The sequence below is a fragment of the Melanerpes formicivorus genome, unplaced genomic scaffold (assembly GCF_026170545.1).
Source record: "Melanerpes formicivorus ecotype bairdi unplaced genomic scaffold, bMelFor1.0.p_v2 SCAF_12, whole genome shotgun sequence".
NCBI classification, from domain to species: Eukaryota; Metazoa; Chordata; class Aves; order Piciformes; family Picidae; genus Melanerpes; species Melanerpes formicivorus.
In genome coordinates, this window is record NW_027142364.1 from 2,032,619 (window position 1) to 2,053,094 (window position 20,476).

At 41.6% G+C, this 20,476-nt stretch overlaps 1 protein-coding gene across 4 annotated transcripts in view; it reads left to right on the top strand.

Moving 5' to 3' along the window:
* SERPINI1 (serpin family I member 1) overlaps positions 1–20,476 on the top strand; it is a 58,947-nt gene that overhangs the window by 69 nt on the left and 38,402 nt on the right. The window contains exon 1 of one of the 4 annotated variants that reach the window (XM_068144944.1): positions 53–380. The exons of the other annotated variants lie outside the window; for them this stretch is intronic. The gene's annotated coding sequence lies outside the window, so the exon portion shown is untranslated. Of the gene's footprint in view, positions 1–52; positions 381–20,476 lie in introns of those variants that run through there. 4 annotated transcript variants of the gene reach the window in all.

A 20,476-nucleotide genomic window follows, 5' to 3' on the forward strand; every position in this document is an offset into this window, starting at 1 on the left:
TGTTCTGGGCGGCGGCTCCGGTTCGTCCCTTAAATGGAGACAAGCTTTTTTGCTGTTCCGTTCCGACACGCGCGTGCGGCTGGAGGAAGCGACGATGTGGGGGGCCGCCAGCTCGCTCCGCGGCGTTCCGTTAGTGCCTGAGGGGCGGCAGGCTGCGCCCGCCTGAGGGGAGAGGCAGCGGTGGGCAGCTGGGGTGTTTCTTCTCCGGTCACAGAACTTAAGGGGGTGGGGAAACCAGACGCAGAACCTCTGCAGGTGTTTGGTCGCTTCTTGTCCCTTCATTGGCGTGCGCTGGTGAGGAGGCGGCTCGCGCGTCCCTCAGCCCCGCTCCCCGCCGGCTGCGCCTCGGCACCAGCAGTTTGTTTGCAAGTTGCGCTGGGGTAAGTGTGGCGGCAGAGATAGTTCCGAAAAACCTCTCCGTGCCGGAGAGGCGGATGTCGTGCAGGTCGGTGTGGCTTTTCTGGTCGCTGCTCTACGGGAACTGTCCTTCCGAAGCCGATGTTTGAGGGTCTGTCCCCGTCAGTGACAAACTGGTTCCTTTTTCGTCTTCAGTTCTCTGCAGACTGGATGTATATACGGAGTATTTCGCCTTTTGGCACCTAGAAAAAAAGTAAAGTTGTGTTTGTCGAGGTAATTGTGTTACTGGAAAGCCGTAAGAGTTAAATGATCTTTAACCGTACGTTGAATTGCTAAGTCAGTTTCGGGTTTGTTTTTGCGTTTGTGAGGCACCGGTGTCAAAACTTGCCTTTTCAACAAACCCTGGTTAACGTTCCATGTGTTAGTAGGGCGCACGGATTCCCATGTGAGCAGCTGAATCCATAGGTAAATGATTTAAACTTGTCAAACATGCGCTTCTTGCGGCTGTGAGGTGGCCGAGTGGGAAGACTTGGATGTCTGTCTGGGAACAGGCACGGATCATGTGCACGTATCCTTGTGTGTTACTGCTCCCGGTCACCTTCATGAGAGTGAGCAAGAAAACGGAGTGACCAAAACAAAAAAATTAAATAGCACCTGAATCGTCACACTTCATTAGTGGATTGAATTATCTTCTTCCTGCACCACCTTGCGTTGTTTTGATCAGCTCTCTCAGATATCAAATGCTCCACACATCTTGGTATTGAAGGGCTGCTTAGAACTTCCCTGTTAGGCATGTTATCAATCACCTGCGCTCCCTGATTCACCCACTCTTGTCTCGTTGTTTTGGGTGATCAGTGTTTTAATCTGATGGTAAATGACGTGGTTCTACTTAGGTGAGAGATGTTTGCCAAAATGCCATAGCATGGATTGAGCCAAACGTGTGTCTGTGGTAGTTTAGCCTTTCAGAGAAATTAGCATGTTTCAAAAGTAAAGCTACAAAGCTGCAGTCCTACAGGTGCTAACACTTAAAAGAGAATAAGTAATCATCAATTTTGTGATAGTTTTTCATATTCTGTCTGTTTTTTATTCTACTAAGGCAATGAATTCTTGGACTGGATTCATGTTTCATATCTAAGCCCGTTGTATTTTTCGGAATTACTGTGGCTTGGTGAATTGCTGTGGAGAGTAATGGCTGTGAGAGGGAGGGAAGAAGAATGACTGTGGGCTTTTTCTTTAAGGCATGGGTCATCTGCAGAATTACACAGGCAACTTAAGAGTTAATACAAAGTGAAGGAGTGTGGCAATACTGAGTTTGCTAATAAATGCAGTCATGAGTTCCAAAATTCATCTTTACAAGACTGTGTATCCTATATATTCACGTTCTCAAGCTGAGTTTAAGAGTGAGTTTTTAAATTTGCTTTGACTCTGTTTCCCTATCTGCCATGTTCTGTGAATGATTTGTTCGCAGGTATGTGAAAATATTCATGAAGCTGTCACTCATCTGCTTTCACACTTGTTGAAACCACAGAATAAGCTGCATGTCTGTTGGCCCACTGAATGGTTTAACTACAGCACTGCTGGCTGAAGTCGATTCCAAAGATGGCCTAGGATTAACGCAGCTTTGAGCTGCCGAGTGACTTGCTCCCTGCAGGAGTGTGCTGGAGTGGTGTGGTTTTGTGTTCTTCCCTTAAGACTTGGGTCTCTTCTTGGTTCCTCCCCTCTCTTTCTCTCAAATGGTGGTCTCTTTCTCTCTCCTAGGTGGTCTAGCAGAGTTCTAGGAATGCAGTGTTATTATAGCTCTTTTGAAATGTATTCTGCAAGTGTGTTTATGAATAGCTTAATTCAAAATTTAATCTTGTGTATCACAAAATGTATCAGTGGAGAGGGTTTAGTGCTGTTAGGACTCTTCACATTGAGATCTAGCTACTCTGGACTCTTTAAAGTCCTTTTCAACTAACACATCTCATGTTTTGGTTTTGTGGGGATTTTTTCCTCAAAATTTCAAATTTGTTTTTGGGCTGCTCCTCAGCCATGAAGACATTTTAGGCATGGCTGAATGCCTCTTACAGTAGTTCTGACAAACCATGTTCTGTGTAGGCAATACATTACTTCGCCTTTGCTAAGTGCAGGCTGAATAAGAATTGATACAGGGTACATCTGTCCTGTACTCAGGACTCATCTAAGTATGCTGTGTTCAAAATAATGTTAAAAATTAGTGTGTGAACTTGGCTTTAAAAATAAATATCTATTATTCTTTGTTTTCTATACACTCTGTACAGTCAGTATGTCTGGCTACAGGTCACTGTAGTGGTGGTAGGGAGTGATACCTGCATAGCCAGTTGTGATCAGTGGTAACTTTCTGTTTGAACTCAAATGCTTGAAACACCAGAATAGTTACCTTAAAGTTGGAAATATTGTTTCAGTTCTTGGGTTTTAAATCTCATCTTTAGAGCGCTGCTAGTCTTGTGAACTGAATGGCAAAAGGGTTATTGGAACTTGGTGGTGGTAGGAAAATAATGTAACAAGTATTTTTGCAGGAGGAAAGGAAATGCTTTCTGAATCTTAAATTACTTGACAGAACAAACCTTTTCCTTAAACTACTTTGAAAATTGTGCTGGAGATAATGAATCTAAGCACCAAAAGAGAACAAATTAATCCCATAATTCAGTAATAACTGTAAAGTCTGGGTCTTAAATACCAAGTGCAAAGATAAAATTTAAAGCAGTACACAATGCCAGGGATGTAAGTAAACTGTATCAATCACATTAGGAATATATGTTTTTATACTGTAAATACCTTAGTACCATTATTAGAAAGGAGGTTTATGCTGGAGAAGGTCTCTAACAACACAGAATTCAAGTAGGACGGGTTCCTGTATGAAAAAAATACCTTCCATTTCCAGATGTCACTGTAAGAATGCCAGGTCATCTCTCTTATTTTCCTTCCCCCAAATTCTGTTTCGAAAGAGATAACTGCTTATTATACTAAACATAGATGTGGATAAACAATCTATGCTAATAAGAAAAGCTACACTACACTGCATTATTTTAAACCATAAAGCTTCAGTTTCGTTTTACTGTCAGTCTGGTACTTATGCACACATTCTGCTGCTTGTTGATCGCTTGGCCCAGCCAAAGTGATGGGTACATACATGTTGGGAGTTGTCTGATGACTGCATTTAAAAGCAGGAACCCTACTGGTGGTGTGGTCACTGTCTAGCTTCCCTGGGCTTGTGCAGCACTGGTGTTAATTTCTGTCTGTCTGTGTTTTGAGCAGTTCTGAATAGCATCTCCTTTGGTGGCCTCAATAAAGTATGTATGATAAAAAATTGTTTTTATGTGGTGTGATTAAAATATCAACTGTAAGGTCATGTCCTCCTTTGTTTAATACACTTCAAAGCTAATGATTATGCAAACTGCAGACTGTGGCTAATGTGATAAAAGCTGCGTGAGTTATCTGCATCCTTCTCGGTCTTTCAGAGTCATTGCCAAGCAGCTGGAGCTGTGAGATGGGAAGGGAGAAAATTTCTTACTGATACGAGCTAATGACTTAAATATGTGTCTGGCTTTTGGGTTAATAAGACTTGATCTCCTGGCTTGTAAAGGATTTTTGGTTTAGTTGAGTGTTTTAAATATTATGATAATTCTTGAGAAATATGTTTTCAGACCTTGAGACTATTCTTGCAGGAAGAATCAATAATGACAAGTAATATACTGTCTGGAAGAAGAAAGTTAAACCCGTGGGGTTGTATTTAGTTTTGACCAAACAGCCAGCCTGTTAATCAGGAGATGTCTTTCCATTCATTTTTGTACTTCAGCCCTGCAGTCTTTCACCATTACCATTACATCTGAACAAATAATTGCTTAATAATGTAAGCTGTTTCCAATCTGCTGTGTATGTCTGACGACTCTAAACCCATGATGGCTTGATGAAGCTTCTTCTAGAAAGATGTATTCTGTCAGAATTTAAATTGAAACTGTACCACGTGTTCAGTGGGATTTCTTACATATACAAACCCAAGCACTTGTTAGCTAAGACAGCTCTCTCCAAACCTTGGAAGAGCTTCAGTTCCTCTGCTCTTCTGCTTTCATCTATTTTTGTCATCCATGTTGCTGTATTCACAGTGGGTTTGGGGGACTTCCTCATCTGAGAAGTGTGAACTGTCACTTCCTTTCTAACTTTTTTTTTTAAGTTTTTGTTTTACATTCAGAATTCTAACTGAATTCTGAGAGCATTGCTTAAACACTAGAGGAAAGCAAACACTTTAATTGCCTTTGCACTAAGATAGTCCACCCAAACACTTCCTCACTAGTTGAGTTTTGCATCTGTTACTTTTTGAGCAGCAATGCTGTTCCCTCGATTCTTCTGGAGAAGTTTGGAGTAACTTGGAGAACTTGGACATCTACTTTTCAGCATGACTTTTTTTTTTTAACTGACTGTCATGTCAGGGTAGGGTTAGGAGCGTGGGTACTTTGCCAAAGACAGCCTGTCTGAACTCTTCACGATCACTTAGCCACTGGAGAGTGCCTCCTTCCTTGACAGAATAGCAAAATGATGTTTTTTCCAGTAACTATTTCTAACTCTGAGGTAAGGTTTGCTGCCCCAGTTTTCCCCATACATTTCAGTTATGTAAGTTGCAGTTATAAAGAAAATAAGTTCCAAGATTTCAGACATCTATTTTAATTGGGACACTGAAACTGCCCTTTTCAAATGCTTTTCTTTCCACATTTAAATGAAAGCAGTTCTTAGAGCATTTAATGATTGTGTACTTCACATAGCAATTTGAGTTCACTGAAGCAACTCATGTTTTCTCTCTCAGCTATCTTTTTTTCCAAAGAAGCATTTGCTCTAGTTTCTAAACTATTTAAAGCTATTAATCAAAGCCGAAGACAACACGAACAGCTTACTGTGATACCAGGTCTTCAACTTGAGATCCTCTTGATGTAAAGGAAAGATGCTGAGGTCCCTGCTCAAATTGCTCCAAGTATCCATAAAGCCTGTAGGTGAACGAGATAACCTTTTCATCTGCACAGAGAAATATGAGAAGTGGGAGGAAGAGGAGAGGGGAGCCAAGTTATTTTTACTGTAAATATGTCAGTTTATTGACTTGTTAATTTCAGATTTATTCAAAAATGCAGGAGGAAGAAACAGTAGTGTCTGCCAAACCCAGAGTAATTAGTGGGAGTTGGAAGATAAGTAACGATCCTTACAAGTACTAAAGAGAAATAAACTAGTCTCTTACTAAACTGGATATGGGCTTCAAAAACACAGTAGTAATTCTATTTTGCCCTTAAAAGCATGTGCAGCTATGTATGGTGAATAAACCCCTCTTTATTAAAGTGACATTATTTATTCAGGGTTACATTGCAGGCAGCAGGTGTTTCTGGTATTAAAACACACTCAAGCCCCCCAAATCTGGCTCTGCATTTCTAAAATGAAGATTCAGGTAATATTTGACAAAGCTGATGTTTGATTTGAAGAAGACAGGAGAGACTTCTAGTTTAATACTTAATGTGCCTACTACACTTCCTGGTCTAGCATGGAAAGCAAGATCTTGCTTCACAGCTGCATGTGTGGTGGGTTGTCGTCTTATTTTTCCCCCCATTGTGCTGTGACTCTGACTCTGATTAGTCCAGTCACAGAATTCATAAATACATCCATTCTCAAAGTTCTCTCTATCCAAAGAAGCTGCAAATCCAGGAGCTGGGAAGAGGAGGACAGAAGGGTTTTGAGAATGTTGTAAGCAAGGTGTTTGGAAGAACAACTATCTAGTGCTTAAGCTGCAGACATAGGAGATGCAGTGCTGAACCCTTCTTCTACACTGGTTTGGTTCTTGCTTGCTATGATCCCATTTTCATCCTGCAGTAAAACTGACCTGTGATAGGGGTAGGGATTGTGTTGTCTGTCTGTAACTGAATAGTAGTGTAAGTCTGGAAGGGGTGGTTTGACTTCGATTTTAGTCATTCATCTGCATCTGTAGTGAGCCTCCTCTTTATCTGCTTGCCTGTTTTATTGGTCTCTCTTGATGCCCATGCCTAACTGTAAAGAAGGGTGATGCCTGGTAGGACTAAGCAGTCTGAAACTATATTTTGGTGCTTTGTAGCCCTAGATGTTCTCATACTTCCTGGGGACAGGTTCTGAAGCCTCACATGCCTTGCATGCCTGAATGCATATCCTCAATTTACTGTCTCCTGTGTGGTCACTGCATGCTACTGCCATGCTTGTTCTCTATTTCCAGAAGGAGAGTGCCATCGATAGGCCTCCTTGGCATCTCTGAGGCACAGAAAATGTCATGGTAGCACAAAAACCCATGTGGATTTTGGAGCTTTTGGAGTCTCCCTTTGCACAGAAGTTACTTGGCATCTTCTATATCTGGCAGTTCCCATCTGCTCTGAGTTGAAATACCATAGAAAGCAAGATATTGGATCTGAAGAGATACCAAGAAAAGCAAATATCAGGAAAATGAGCAAGCAGAAAAGTCTAATTTTGTGGGATATGGAGCAGCAGGGCCTGTAGTGAAAATACCCATCAGAGTGAGTAAGAAACAAACTGACTGTAAGTAGATTTATTTTGAGGGGATGATATGCATGAAGCAAAAAAATGCCATTGGTAATTTTTCATATACGAATGTGAGGGAAGAAAATGTACACACAATATCAAGACACTTGTGAATTTGGCATAACTGATGCTGGATCTTCATATATGAGGTGACAGCAAAATACCCTTTAGCTTGAAGAGGGCTAGCTTTCACTCAGCCACAAAGCAAATAAATTCTTGAAGCATATTTTCCAACAAGAGCACTATGAAATCTTGTATTTGAAAGGAGAGAAATCAACATAAGCTCAAATCTGCACCTCAAGGTTGTTACACAGAGGTAGGCTGAACAGGGTATCATCCTTACCTGTAGTAAAAGCCCTTTAGAGGCAAATTTAGGATGTGTTTCTACTTGTCATTTCAGGCTTGGTAGAAACTAGAGGCTGGGAGAGGAGTGGCTGGAAAAGCTGCCCAGCAGGAAAGGGCCTGGGAGTACTGATCAACAGCTGGCTGAATTTGAGCTAGCAGTGTGCCCAGATGGCTAAGAAAGCAAACAGCATCTGGCCCTGTATCAGAAATAGTGTCGCCAGCAGGACCCAGGGCAGTGATTGTCCTCCTATATTCTGCACTGATGAGGCCACACCTTGAATACTGGATTCAGTTTTGGGCCCCTCACTACAAGAAGGACATTGAGGTGCTGGAGTGTGGCCAGAGAAGGGCAACAAAGCTGGTGAAGAGTCATGGAGGGCAAGAGTTGCCTGGAGTAAAGGAGGCTAAGGCATTATGTTCTCCCTCTACTACTCTCTGAGAGGAGGTTGTAGTGAGGTGGGGATCAGTCTCCTCTCCCGGGTAACAAGTGACAGAATGGGTGGAGATGGCCTCAGGTTGTACCAGAGGAGGTTCATATTGGCCATTAGGAAAAAAGTCTTCTCTGGTTAAGCCCTGGAAGAATGGTTAAGCCCTGCAACAGGCTGCCCAGGGAAGTCACAGAATTGCTGTCCCTGGAGATGTTCGAAAAACTTGTAGACAAGGCACCCAGGGACATGTCTTAGTGGTGGACTTGGCACCATTGGCTTATCAGTTGGACTCATGATCTTGGAGATATTTTCCAGCCCAAACAATTCTATGATCCTGTGATTCTAATTGGAGTTATATTCACCATCCTTTCCTAATCCTTATCTATGTAACTATCACATCTTTGAATTATTACTTAATTCCTTATGAATTGTAAGGCTTTAGGAGAATCCCCAGAAATACTGCTGAAGCACCAAGAGAACAAGGACAAAATTAAATTTTGCTCTCAAAGACTCTAAGGCTTGTTTTGGGAGCTCCGAGAAGGTAACACAACTGGATAGGAACATTCTAAAGGCAGAAGAAAAAGAGCTGCTTTTTAGATCCTTTGGTAGTGAAGTCATTTAATCTATACTTAACCTGTGCTTCTCCAATATAAAATGAAAAGAGATTCTTCCTACTCGTAAAATACAATCCAGTAATGAGTGTGAGGCATCAGGGTATTAGTTTGTGAAAAGGTAAAGGTCTATTTGAATGTGATTAATACTTTTAACAACCTTAATGTATTGTATATAAGCCGTGTAAGCAACTAAGGTGGTCATATAATTCATCAGGCTTGGCAGTCTTTGCTGTCCTAGAGCAGCTTGGTATAGATTTTTAGAGATATTAGATCATTCATTTTACTTACTGTAAGGATAAATGGTAACATTTATCATGGACTTTCCATTCTTATTTTGTAAATCTTTCAATACAATGATTGAATAACACTTTGAAAGCTAACAATGGTAAATCTTAGAGATTGTGTGACTTGTGGAGGTATTTTTGCACTGTCCTGATCAGAGTAACAAATATCATCAAGAGCCTTACACAACACATAAATATTACTTAGGTTCAAGAAGGCTGTTAGGGTGCAGCATTCATTTACAAAATGTTTGAGATAATAACACACCATTCACTCATAGAAAAATTCAGTGGTGAGTTGAATTTCACTCAAGGCTGTGAAAACACTTGATATCCTTTTGAAAGGAGAAATTGTGCTCTCGCTGGAGTCTTGCAAGGATGTGCATACGACAGGAAACAGCATATTAACATGAAATTGCCACATTTTTCATGCTTAAATGGAATAGATCTCAAATCAGTTCATTCAACAAAACAGCAATTTGGAACCGTTTCATAGAACTCACTTGAGACAAGGTCCTCTCGCTGATTCACTTCAAATATGGATTATGAAGACTGCTGAAGGTTATTTTTTTCCTATTTAAATTACCACACATTTTATTTTCTTACATTTTACCTGGTTGACTAGAGAAACAATTTTTTTTTCCCTGTCTTCTGTCTTACACAAAATAGAGTTAATTAAGACATGCTATACTTTCTCCCAAGAGTCAAAGTGTAATGTTCAGCTGGCCAACTTGCATGAATAATCCATCACTATGAATCATTAATTCGGAAGACAAGCTATGGTAATTGATGTCTTTATGCAAGCTATGGAAATGCTTTGGGAAATCACTTTTTTTTTGTTGTTAGTGGTGGTACATTTGTTAATTTGTTTTTGAGTATTCCTAGGCCTGAGCAATGTTGGGCTGCAGCCTCTGAAATGGATTCAGCTGAGATTGACTAGTTCTGTGGGAACCTGATCTTTTTCTTGGTCTTGAGTAAAAATCTGTATACTTCTGCTCTGAAAAAAAATTAATAAATCATAAGGTGATCCAAGGGCTGGAACACCACAGCTGGGAGGATGTTGTTCAGCCTAGAGAAGAGAAGACTCAAGAGGGACCTTAGAGCTGCTTTCTAATACCTGAAGGGATCCTACAGGAAAGCTGGAGAGGGACTTTTCATAAGGGTGTCTAGCAATAGGAGAGGGAGAATGGTTTGAAGCTGAGGTTTAGATTGGATTTTAGGGAGAAGCTCTTTAGTATGAGGGTGGTGAGACTCTGGAATATGTTGCCCAGGGAGGCTGTGGATGCTTCGTCCCTGGGGGTGTTCAAGGCCAAGTTGGATGAGGCTTTGAGCAGCTGCATCTAGTTGAGAGGTGTCCCTGCCTATGGTAGGAAGATTGGACTAGATGATCTGTAACGTCCCTTCCAATCTCAGCCATTCTATGGCTTCTTGGGCCAAGCTTGTGTGCACAAACTGAATGAACCACTGTTTAAGTTCTGGAGTTTTCTTTTTAAAAGTCCTGGCATAGTGATATTTAGCAGTAGCCATTATGTGCTATAAAAATCATGACATTATTCTATCTGGCAATGCAAGCAGAGACTGCAAGCACTAATGCATACTGTGTAAGCTGGTATTTAGACCTTCCTGTATGCCCATATGTTGGAGATAATTACCTGATGAGTTACAGCACGTTTCTGCATCCAACCAAGCACATCAAATGCTGAAGATATGTAAATTTGTTGGAACACTTCAAGATAATTTAGTACACAATTCATAAAGCTTGCTTATATCTTAAAATACACTACAACCATCATGTCTTTATGGCATGCAAAATGACCAATTTTAGTTCCTTTGTAGGAATCTCTTCACTTTCCTTCATAACTGAAATACTAGAATTTCTAGTCTCCAGCAGTAAGTGCAGTTTTCTGTTTTCAAAACAAGAAAGAGGCAGTGAGGTTGGTGTTTGAGCGGGAGCCCAGAGCGTGGTGGTGTCTCAGTAGCAGAGCATTGGTAGTCTGTAACAAAGCATCAGGTTGCTGAAGGTAAAAACACCAAGTGCCGGTGCTTTTTGTGTTATTAAAGATCAAAGCACTTCTGGCCTTTTTTTTTGTCTTTTCTTTTATTGCTGGTGTCTTTTGTTTGGAAGTAAAATGTCTGTGCTATCTCCCAAGTTTCTGCTGTAGCAGCAACCAAAGATGGTCTCTGTCTTCAGTTTGTGTCTTTTAGCTTCGTGCATTGTATTGCAATTGCAGAAAGGTTTTGTGCTCCTCCTCAGACTGACTTAGATTTTTCATTACTGGAAAGAAAAAAATCTATTTATGAACTTAGGAAAGATTTTTAATGTGTGCACACAGATTTCCTATATGCAAAACATGAGATAATTAAAGTCTTTCAATTCTTTAATGAGTTTTGGATTAAAAATCCATGGTACTGTGATATTTTTCTGTTCCATAGAGGAAACTTCTTAAACACTGCTTATGTGTTCAGTAAGGGAAATGCAAAGTGGAGCGTTCCTTCATATCATTTTTGGAATGGGCTGCCAGGGAAGTGGTAGAGTCACCATCCCTGGAGGTGTTCAAGAGGGGGTTGGATGTGGCAGTTGGTGCCATGGTCTAGTTATGAGGTCTGCGGTGACAGGTTGAACTCGATCTTTGAGGTCTCTTCCAACCTTGGCGATACTGTGAGACTGTGATTTTTAAGTTGTAATGGTTCTGAAAGCAAGTAGTCATCCTTTTGTGGTGGTGTTTGTCTTTTGGTGGTGGTTGGGGGGTTTTGGGTGTTTTCATTGTGGTGGTTTTTTTTTTTTTTTGTTTGAGTTTTTCTTGTTATTTGCTTGGGTTTTTTTACCCTGGAGTATTTATCTCATATTTAGGCTCCAAAATAGAAGCTTGTTTTCTCACACGCTTAGCTGCTTCCATTTGTTTTCAGCTGAGCCCTAGTGTATGTATGCTGCAGTCTCAGAAATGCAGCCCTGACTTTTGACATTGTATATAGGAGGAAAACTAGAACATAGAATCATGGAATCATTAAGGTTGGAAAAGATCTCAGAGGTCATCCAGTCCAACCTATCACCCAACACCTCATGACTAACTAAACCATGGCTTCAGGTGCCACATCCATTCACTTCTTGAACACCTCCAGGGATGGTGACTCCACCACCTCCCTGGGCAGCACATTCCAATGGCAAATCCCTCTTTCTGTGAAGAACTTTCTCCTCACCTCGAGCCTAAACCTTCCCTGGCACAGCTTCAAACTGTGTCCTCTTGTTCTGATGCTGGTTTTCTGGGAGAAGAGACCAACCCCCACCTGGCTACAACCTCTCTTCAGGTAGTTGTAGAGAGCAAGAAGGTCTCCTCTGAGTCTCCTCTTCAGGCTAAGCAACCCCAGCTCCCTCAGCCTCTCCTCATAGGGCTTGTGCTTGAGACCTCTCCCCAGCCTTGTTGCCTTTCTCTGGACATGTTCAAGTGTCTCAATGTCCCTCTTAAATTGAGGGGCCCAGAACTGGACCCAGGACTCAAGGTGTGGCCTAACCAGTGCTGAGTCGAGGGGCAGAATGACTTCCCTGCTTCTGCTGGCCACTTTATTTCTGATGCAGGCCAGGATGCCATTGGCCTTCTTGGCCACCTGGGCACACTGCTGGCTCATGTTCAGCTGCTGTCAACCAGTACCCCCAGGTCTCTTTTTGCCTGGCTGCTCTCCAGCCACTCTGACCCCAGCTTGAAGCACTGCATGGGGTTTTTGTGGCCAAAGTGCAGCACCCGGCACTTGGACTTGTTGAATGCCATCACGTTGGACTCTGCCCATCTGTCCAGCTTGTCAATATCCCTCTAGAGAGCCCTTCTACCCTCTATCAGATCAACACCTGCTCCCAACTTGGTGTCATCTGCAAATTTACTAATGGTGGACTCAATCTCCTCATCTAGATCATCAGTAAAGATATTGAATAGGATTGGGCCCAGCTCTCATCCCTGGGGGACACCACTAGTGACTGGCTGCCAGTTGGATGTGGCACCATTCACAATAAACTGACATCTGAGCTAAATTCACATAGGTTTAGCCATTTTTGGCTCAATTTCATAAGGTATGAGAAATATCAGATTGCTGATACTTCAGTTACTGAAAAATGGTAAACACAACTTCTGTAAAGTGAGATAAACCGTGATCACTCATGCCTCCTGTGGACAAGCAGTGACTTGGCCTGGGGGCATTAAATGCCTAATTGGGTTGTGTAATTAACTTTTATCCCATTATGGCTGAACACACAAAATTTTCTGAGTAGTTCAAAATATTTTTGTGTAGTAGTTGAAGCCAAGGGGAAGAAAAAACATATTTTTCTGGTCTTTTGAGTAAAACCAAAGATACAAAGTGAATAGAACTTGGATCCTAATAAGGTTTACAAGCTAGCCATAAATCTCACAAACAGTGACTACTGTGTTACCATACCTGGCACAGAGCAGGCTTTTGAACCTTGCCTCCCTGTCTTGCCCAAGAACTCCACAATCATTGCATCAAAAGAGACTTTGAGGTCTTTCTTAGTTTTCTCCTAACAGTTGTTTCATTTTGCTTAGAGCATAGATCCAGGAGCAGGCTCATATTTCTTGCAGGTTTTTGTGTTTTTTTTTTCCTTGCTCTCCCTCTCATGCCTCTTCCATGTGAGCTCACTATTCATTAGGTAGATAAAGTCCTTTGCAGCACTTGTTCATAGTTTTGTTTCTTAAACTGAGGCCATAGAATGTATATGGGTGGAGAGGTATGTATGTGTGTAGACATAGATGCTTTTATCTTTTCCAGTATGTGGAGGATAAAGAAAATGCACACTGTATTCAAGGAGCTTTGAAACTCACTCCTAATTTGTCTACTTTCCCAAGTCACAGTCAACCATCTCTTGACTTCTGATCTGCTTGTCTAATCTTTTTAAAGGCATCTAGTGAATCTGAGTAGATCTAGAGACTTTCCCAGGCAACCTGTTCCAGAGCTTCCTCGTCTTTGCCAGTAAAAGGCTGTTGTAAAATCCAACCTGATGTTTTGTTACTGCAGTCTGAGATTCTCCTCGTCCCATCCGCTATGTGTACGCCGGCAGAGGAGTATCTTAATTTTCTTCTTCCTTTTCTTTCCATGATTGATATCAAAGAGATACTGAAATAAAACATCCCCAAGCTGGCAAAATTTGACCTTTTAAATCCATATTACTGTCATACTTGGATTCCTCAACTGGCATCATTGTTAGTCCAGTTGACAAATAATCACCTTAAGGAATTCTTAGCTAGTGGTGTCACAGTCAGGCTTAGGAGAAAATTACTTCGAGAAAATACTTCTGGTTTTGAAAGGCACTGCTTGAGAATTTAAGCTTTTATTTCAGAGTAAGCAGCTTGACCTCTTTGACAGTTCATTAAGAATATCATCACCCATATATACTGAGACACCCACAGTTTGATCAGTACATTATGGTGAGAAATACCTAGTCTGGATGCCTGGAACTAGTCATCTCAGCAGTTGTTAGAGTGAGTGGTGATGTCAAACCACAGGTGGATGTGACTGAAGTTCCCTTCCTGAAACAATTCAGCACAAAGGCAGCAGTGAGACCTATGAAAATCTGAACAACCTGAGGACTTTGAGTTAGGTAGTGCTCTAATTAATTTTGCAGTGTCTTGGTCTGAGCCTATATAAACAGGTTAAACTAGTAGAACTTTCACAACAGGTACAAGGAAATGCTTGGTTAAAAAGGCCACAGTCTATTTTTTCTTCCTCGTGCAGACTCAGGGACTGGGAGTGTTTGTGGTTAGGGATCAGCTGTGGCCACTGGGGTTTGTAATTACAGCTGTGATAAGTATGTTTTCAAGTGTTGCTTTACTGAGAGCTTTCTTAATCCAGTTTTTTACTAGGCCTTCCATTGCCCCTCCTAGTACTTTGTAAAAACTCCTGAAACTCCATGAATCATGGGAGAGCAAATGTTAGACCATTAATTTCTGGCTCTTTGGAGGCATAAATCTTACTTAGGCAAGTGTGTGGTCATGTCTGACATCATTAGTACTGTATTTAGCAGCTGCAGTAAGCACACAAATAGTGCATCTCCACATGTAGTGAGAAGTAGCTTGTTGCAAGTCTAGCTTTGTAGTTTAGCACTGGGGGAAAAAAAAAAGTGTAGTAACCTTTTAGTCCATTATTATTAATTGGCTCTGTTGCTCCTAGCTTTGGGAGCTAGGGAAAAAAGTCTCCTGTTGAAGGTTTGATGTTTGCTGCAATTGGCTTTCCTATATTTTTATGAAAACAAGCACAAAGCTGATGTCTGGCTGATTACTGTTTGCTCTTTAAGCCATGCAGAAATCCATGCTGTTGAATGTCAAACAGGATGGGACGCCTGATATACCTGAGCTGCTTCCACCTGTACACAGGCAGTTTACTGCTTAAAACAACAGATCTTTTAAGCTTTTATCTTCTGCCTGGGATGACTTTGAACAAAGATTAAATACCCTTAAAAACAACTTTAGGTGGGTAATTTCATACTGTGAGTAATCTTCCCCATTTAAATTCTGCCACCATGTCTTCTTTGCCTCTTCTAAGAGGAGGCCTAAGTGTAATTTTAAACAGTATCTCATGTATCACAGTGATAAACTTTATCTGATGATGAGACAGAGGTGGTCCAGTTTCCACAAGGAGTACAGTTGGTCTCCATGTGCTTCTTTGAGGATTAACAGATTCTTTGCATGATTACAGAAGAGCTTGTCCCCATTTACACCTTGGAGTATATTTACATCCACTAGAATAGCTGTTCTGTGGTGAATAACTGAAAAAACTCTGTGTGCTTTAGGCAACACTTTGTGTACAGCTGCACCAGCTCCAGGAGGTCTGTGTGAGGCAGTGCACGAGGCACACATGTTCTGGTTGATTATTGCCTAATGAGTTTGCTGCTGAGATATATTGATTGAAAATATCTTTTCTGCTGTGGCCTTGTTAATGGAACCAGTTGGCACAAGCTGTGTCTAAATTCCTTGCTTTGAGGTACAGCTGTCAACTTTGCCTACTTGACAACTTAATTTAGACTTAACAATGAGATAAAATCATACAATGTTAGGGATTGGAAGGGACCTCTAGAGATCATCTAGTCCAACGCTCCTGCCAAAGCAGGATCACCTAAGGCAGGTAGGTCACACAGGAATGCATCAAGGCAGGTTTTGAAAGTCTCCAGGGGAGGAGACTCCACAAACTTTCAAGCAGCCTGTTCCAGTGCTCTGTCACCCTCAGAGTGAAGAAGTTTCTCTTCATGTTGAGATGGAGCCTCCTGTGTTCTAGCTTGTGCCCATTGTTCCTTGTACTTTTACTGGGCACCACCAAAAAGAGACTGACACCTTCGTCTTGATGCCCACCCTTCAGATGTTTACAGACATTAATAAGATCCCCTCTCAGCCTTCTTTTCTCAGGACTAAACAGCCCTAGTCTTTGTTCATAGGAGGGATCTTCAAGTCCCTTAATCATCCTCATAGCTCTCCCTTGGACTCTTTCCCACAGATCTCTGCTTCTCTTGAATGGGGGAGTCCCAAACTTGACACGGTATTCCACATGCAGTCTCTCCAGGGCAGAGCAGAGAGGGAGGAGAGCCTCCCTAGACCTGTTGGACACACTCTTCTTAATGCACCCTAGGATACCATTGGCTCTTTTGGCCACAAGGGTACATTGCTGTGGAGAGATTGAAAATTTGGATCTCATACATACAGAAGACTTTAGGTTATCCTATTTAGCTTGCAAGCCACGCTAATTAAAAAAGATTAACCTAATTTTTAGTAAGAATGTGCATTGATGCAAACTCTCAGACGCACATGAATCATGGCATAGGATACCAAAAATGGAAGTAGCGTTATAGTCTGACAAAAGGTGCAATTAACATTAACCTGCCATAGGAAATCCTGGAATGAGCACCTATGACTACCTGAAAGGAGGTTGTAGTGAGGGTTGGAGGGTCAGTCTCTTTTCCCTTGTAACAAGTGATAGGATAAGAGAAAATGGCCTCAAGTTGTCCCAGGGGAGGTTTAGGTTGGGTATTAAGCGGCATATTCACTAAAAGGTTTCTCAAACACTGGAACAGGCTGCACAGGGAGGTTGTTGAATGCCCATCCGTGGAGGTGTTCGAAAGATGCAGAGATGTGGTGCTGAGGGACACGGTTTAGCACCAAACTTGGTAGAGTTAGAGAATGGTTTGACTTGGTAATCTTAAAGGTCTTTTCCTATTGAAATGATTCTGTGATTCTATGAACTGCTGGAAAACAGGGAGCCTGATTTTGGGAGGGGGAGGCAGCGAGGTTTCAAGCCTCATTTTTCATTTTGGACGTTGGAAATGATAACTTTCTGTGAGGTAATAGAGCTTCTGAATTATAAAACCTCACTTCAAAATCCTAAGGAACAAAACACAAACACAACAAAAACAAACCCACACAACCCCCAAAGGAACCAACTTAAAACAACCCAAACACCTTCTGTACAATATGCCACAAATGTGTTCATACAGCCACAGGGAGAGTGCACAGATCTGAGCCAGTGAGCAACAGACATGGGCTGTTCTTCAGTGCTTCGTGATTGCTCTTGTTCATCTGAATTGCTTTAGCATTTAGAATCAGATGTAACGTGATACAAACTTCTCTGTGTGGGAGAATAAGCAAGATTAAGACAAATTCAGCTCCCTGCATGTGTTGTTTAAATGGCTCATCACAGAGAGGCTACTTGGAACAGCATCACTTCTCATAAACACAAACCAATGAGGCTTGAACAGTGATCCACAGAAGTGCACTTCAAGGCCAGATTCCCCCTTCCAGGCACAGCTTGAATACTGGACTCTGAGCTGTTCTGCCCATGGTGAGCCAAGGGGGGATGTATCAGTAGCTATAAGTCTCCAAGGCCAGGATAAACAAAACTATTAGAACAAAATTGTGAATAGTTCCTCTTTTGTCTGTCTTTTTCTTTTTTCCCCAAATAAAGAGAGCCTTGGTTTTTTTGTCTGCCTGAAGAAGTTGTACTTCTTTAGTTGCTGCATATCTTCATTTGTAGATACCTGCACAGCAGGGAATGTTTTTTTGTTGTTGGTTTGTTTTTGGTTGGTTTTGGGTTGTGTTTTTATTTGGTTGGTTGGTTTGGTTTTTCTTCCCTTTCTTTTTCTGACTTTCCCATTTATCCCTTGAAACTGTAACACATGCAGGGTGCTGAATTTGCTTCTTTTTTTCATACCCTGCCAGCTCACCCAGTTTGAACAATGAGACCACTACTGTTGCCTTTTGGTGTTAGTGTTTTTGGGGTTTTTTTCTTACTGGTAAATTCATGGGTACTTACTAGGAAACAAGAGACAGGAAGGACTTGAATGATGAGGCAGAGAAAAAAGTGAGACTTCTGCTTGCAATTTTGTCCACCATGCCATGCTAGCTGGTTTTTTTTTTCCGCCCCCTCCTGTCTAGATAGTCTGTGAGTTGATGGGTTGCCTGTATTGGTGTCTGTAATTGGGCAGATGCCCTGGTTGCCTTCCCAGAGCTCCTCTCAAGTGGCAGCAATACAAAATTGGAGCTCTGGAGTTGAAGAAATTGTGGAGATAAGAGGGGGGAAATGAAAATATTTGAAAATATATGAAAACTACTAGCAGAGCAGATAGCAATGATGCTGAAGCCTAAGAGGCAAGAGTTGGATTTGGCCTTAGGGTAGAAGGAAGGGGAAGTTTAATTTTCTTCTGTACGTGGGCTTTCCATGCTTCTCACTCCTTTGGGAAGATCAGTGATCAGCATCCTTCACATCAAAAAGAAATCCTTGTCATAAGCCTTATTTAGAGCTTTCCACTGTGTGAAATAGAGTGAAAAATCCTGCTACTTGCTGGTTTTTGACTCCTGATTATTCTGCAATGTTTAGAAAAACATCTCTCTTGTAACAGATGTTGTGTTATCTTAGAGAAATATTCGCAGTGCTGAAGCTTACACAGTAGTGCTAAAATTTTATCTCAGTTACCGAATTTGATGAGATGTACTTTTTAATTGACTCCATTTTGCTCATTCAGAAGTAAACATCCTCTGAGTGACTGACTCTCATCCTTTTGTCTCTGAAGTTTTTGTGCAAGACCAGCTTTACAGGCTGTTTCCATTTTGATTTTTGTATCAGCTGGGGCTCTGTTGGTCAGGCGCAGCACACTTGCCACAACAGCTCTTTCAACTGGTTTTAAAAACAGTCTTTCAGAGGTTCTGTCCAGCTTCAGCTGCTGTGCCAGGACAGCTCTATTAACTGGCTGGTGATGGCCTGGCCCCCTCTGCCAGCACGCTCCCCTGGCTTGCTGCAGAGCAGCTGCCAGCACGGAAGGTGCCAGGGCTGCCAGGGTGGCTGGGGAGCTCTGCTGGCACACTGCTCTGCTGGAGAGCTGGTGTGGGCCAGCGTTTCGTACCATGCTGTTGCTGGCTGTCAGGACTGTGGCTGTCATGACAGACTGTCTGATGTATGCAGTTGTTTCCGAGAATAATTGGAACTGGCTGCAAGCTCACCAGTGGCTGCGGCTGCTGCTGCTACAGTCTTGCTGCTTCTGTATAGAAATGGACTATGAAGCTGAAAAGTGTTAGGGAAACGATGCCTGTGCATTATCAATAACAATCTTTGTCATGGTGAATTGCCATTTGCCATTAATTAGGGTATAATAAAAAATGCTTCACTAAAACTTTCTCTACTGAAAGTGTCATCAAGGCCTGGAACAGGTTGGCCAGGGAAACAGTTGAATCATCATCCCTTGGAGGGGATGTAGAAGACTCACAGACATGGTGCTTGGGGATGTGGTTTAGTAGTGGACTTGGTAATGTTGGGTTAATGGCTGGGACTCCATGATCTTATAGGTCTTTTTCAGCCTAAATGGTTCTATGATTTTGTATCTACTTTTAATACCAGGGTTAATTGTTTGGGATTTTTTTATTTTGTTTTGCTTTCCTTAAAGCAATCTCTATACCACATTACTGTAAGAAACTAAGTCTGATCTAAGTAGCGTTAACGTAAGTGGATAATAACTCTCCTGGCAATAACAACATTACCTACATGTAAATGGAGCCAAATGCTGAGTGCAAGTCTGAAGCCAGAGTTGTTTAGTAGGAAAGCAAACTGGTTTCTCACACTTGCATTCAGTTTCTGAAATGATGGACTTTTCTGAAATCCTGATGCAACTGGATTAACTTTCTTCATCTTCTTGACAGCTATAGCCATAGCTTGATCTTTTTTTTTTTTCCTGAGTAAAGAAGTTCCTCCTCCTTATGAAAGAAGCAAGACCATCCTTCATTGTATTTTGTTAAGAGACATTTAAAAATCTCCCCGAGTTGGTTGGTAGGCTTTTGAAATGCATTCAGCGAGTCTCCTCCAAAGAGAAGTGACTTGAAGGTACTTTGGCTGCAGTATTCCCTATTCACTGAATAGTGAAGAGCTCCTGTTCTTTTTTTGTTTATCCCTAATCCTTCAGTCCTCCAACTTTTGAAGGTTTAAAATGGGCTGAGAGTGCTTGTATAACGCCAGGCAAAGGATCTAGTCTAATGCAACATATCTTAAGTGACTTTATGCATAAATACAGAATTGCAAGAAAAACTGCATGGCTCTCCAAACATTGTAACCTTCCCTTGCTGTAAATGCTTTCACAAAATCTATTATTAATAGGTTTTTATTCTACTGAAACTGTGGTATCATAATGCATTACAGCACTGTCTGTGACATAAGTGACAGCTTTCATCACATATAAAACTACGCTCCAGTACATGCAGTAACGTCGCCCTTAGACCTAAACTGCAGTGATTGCATCTGGCAGTTGCATATGGTGAAACTTAGCTACTGCCCTTTTAATTAAATTATAGTTGGAAGCCTCCTTCTGGGAGCTTGTTGATCAACTGCATTTCACAGTAGAATAACAGAAAAGTGACTCCTTGTAAGG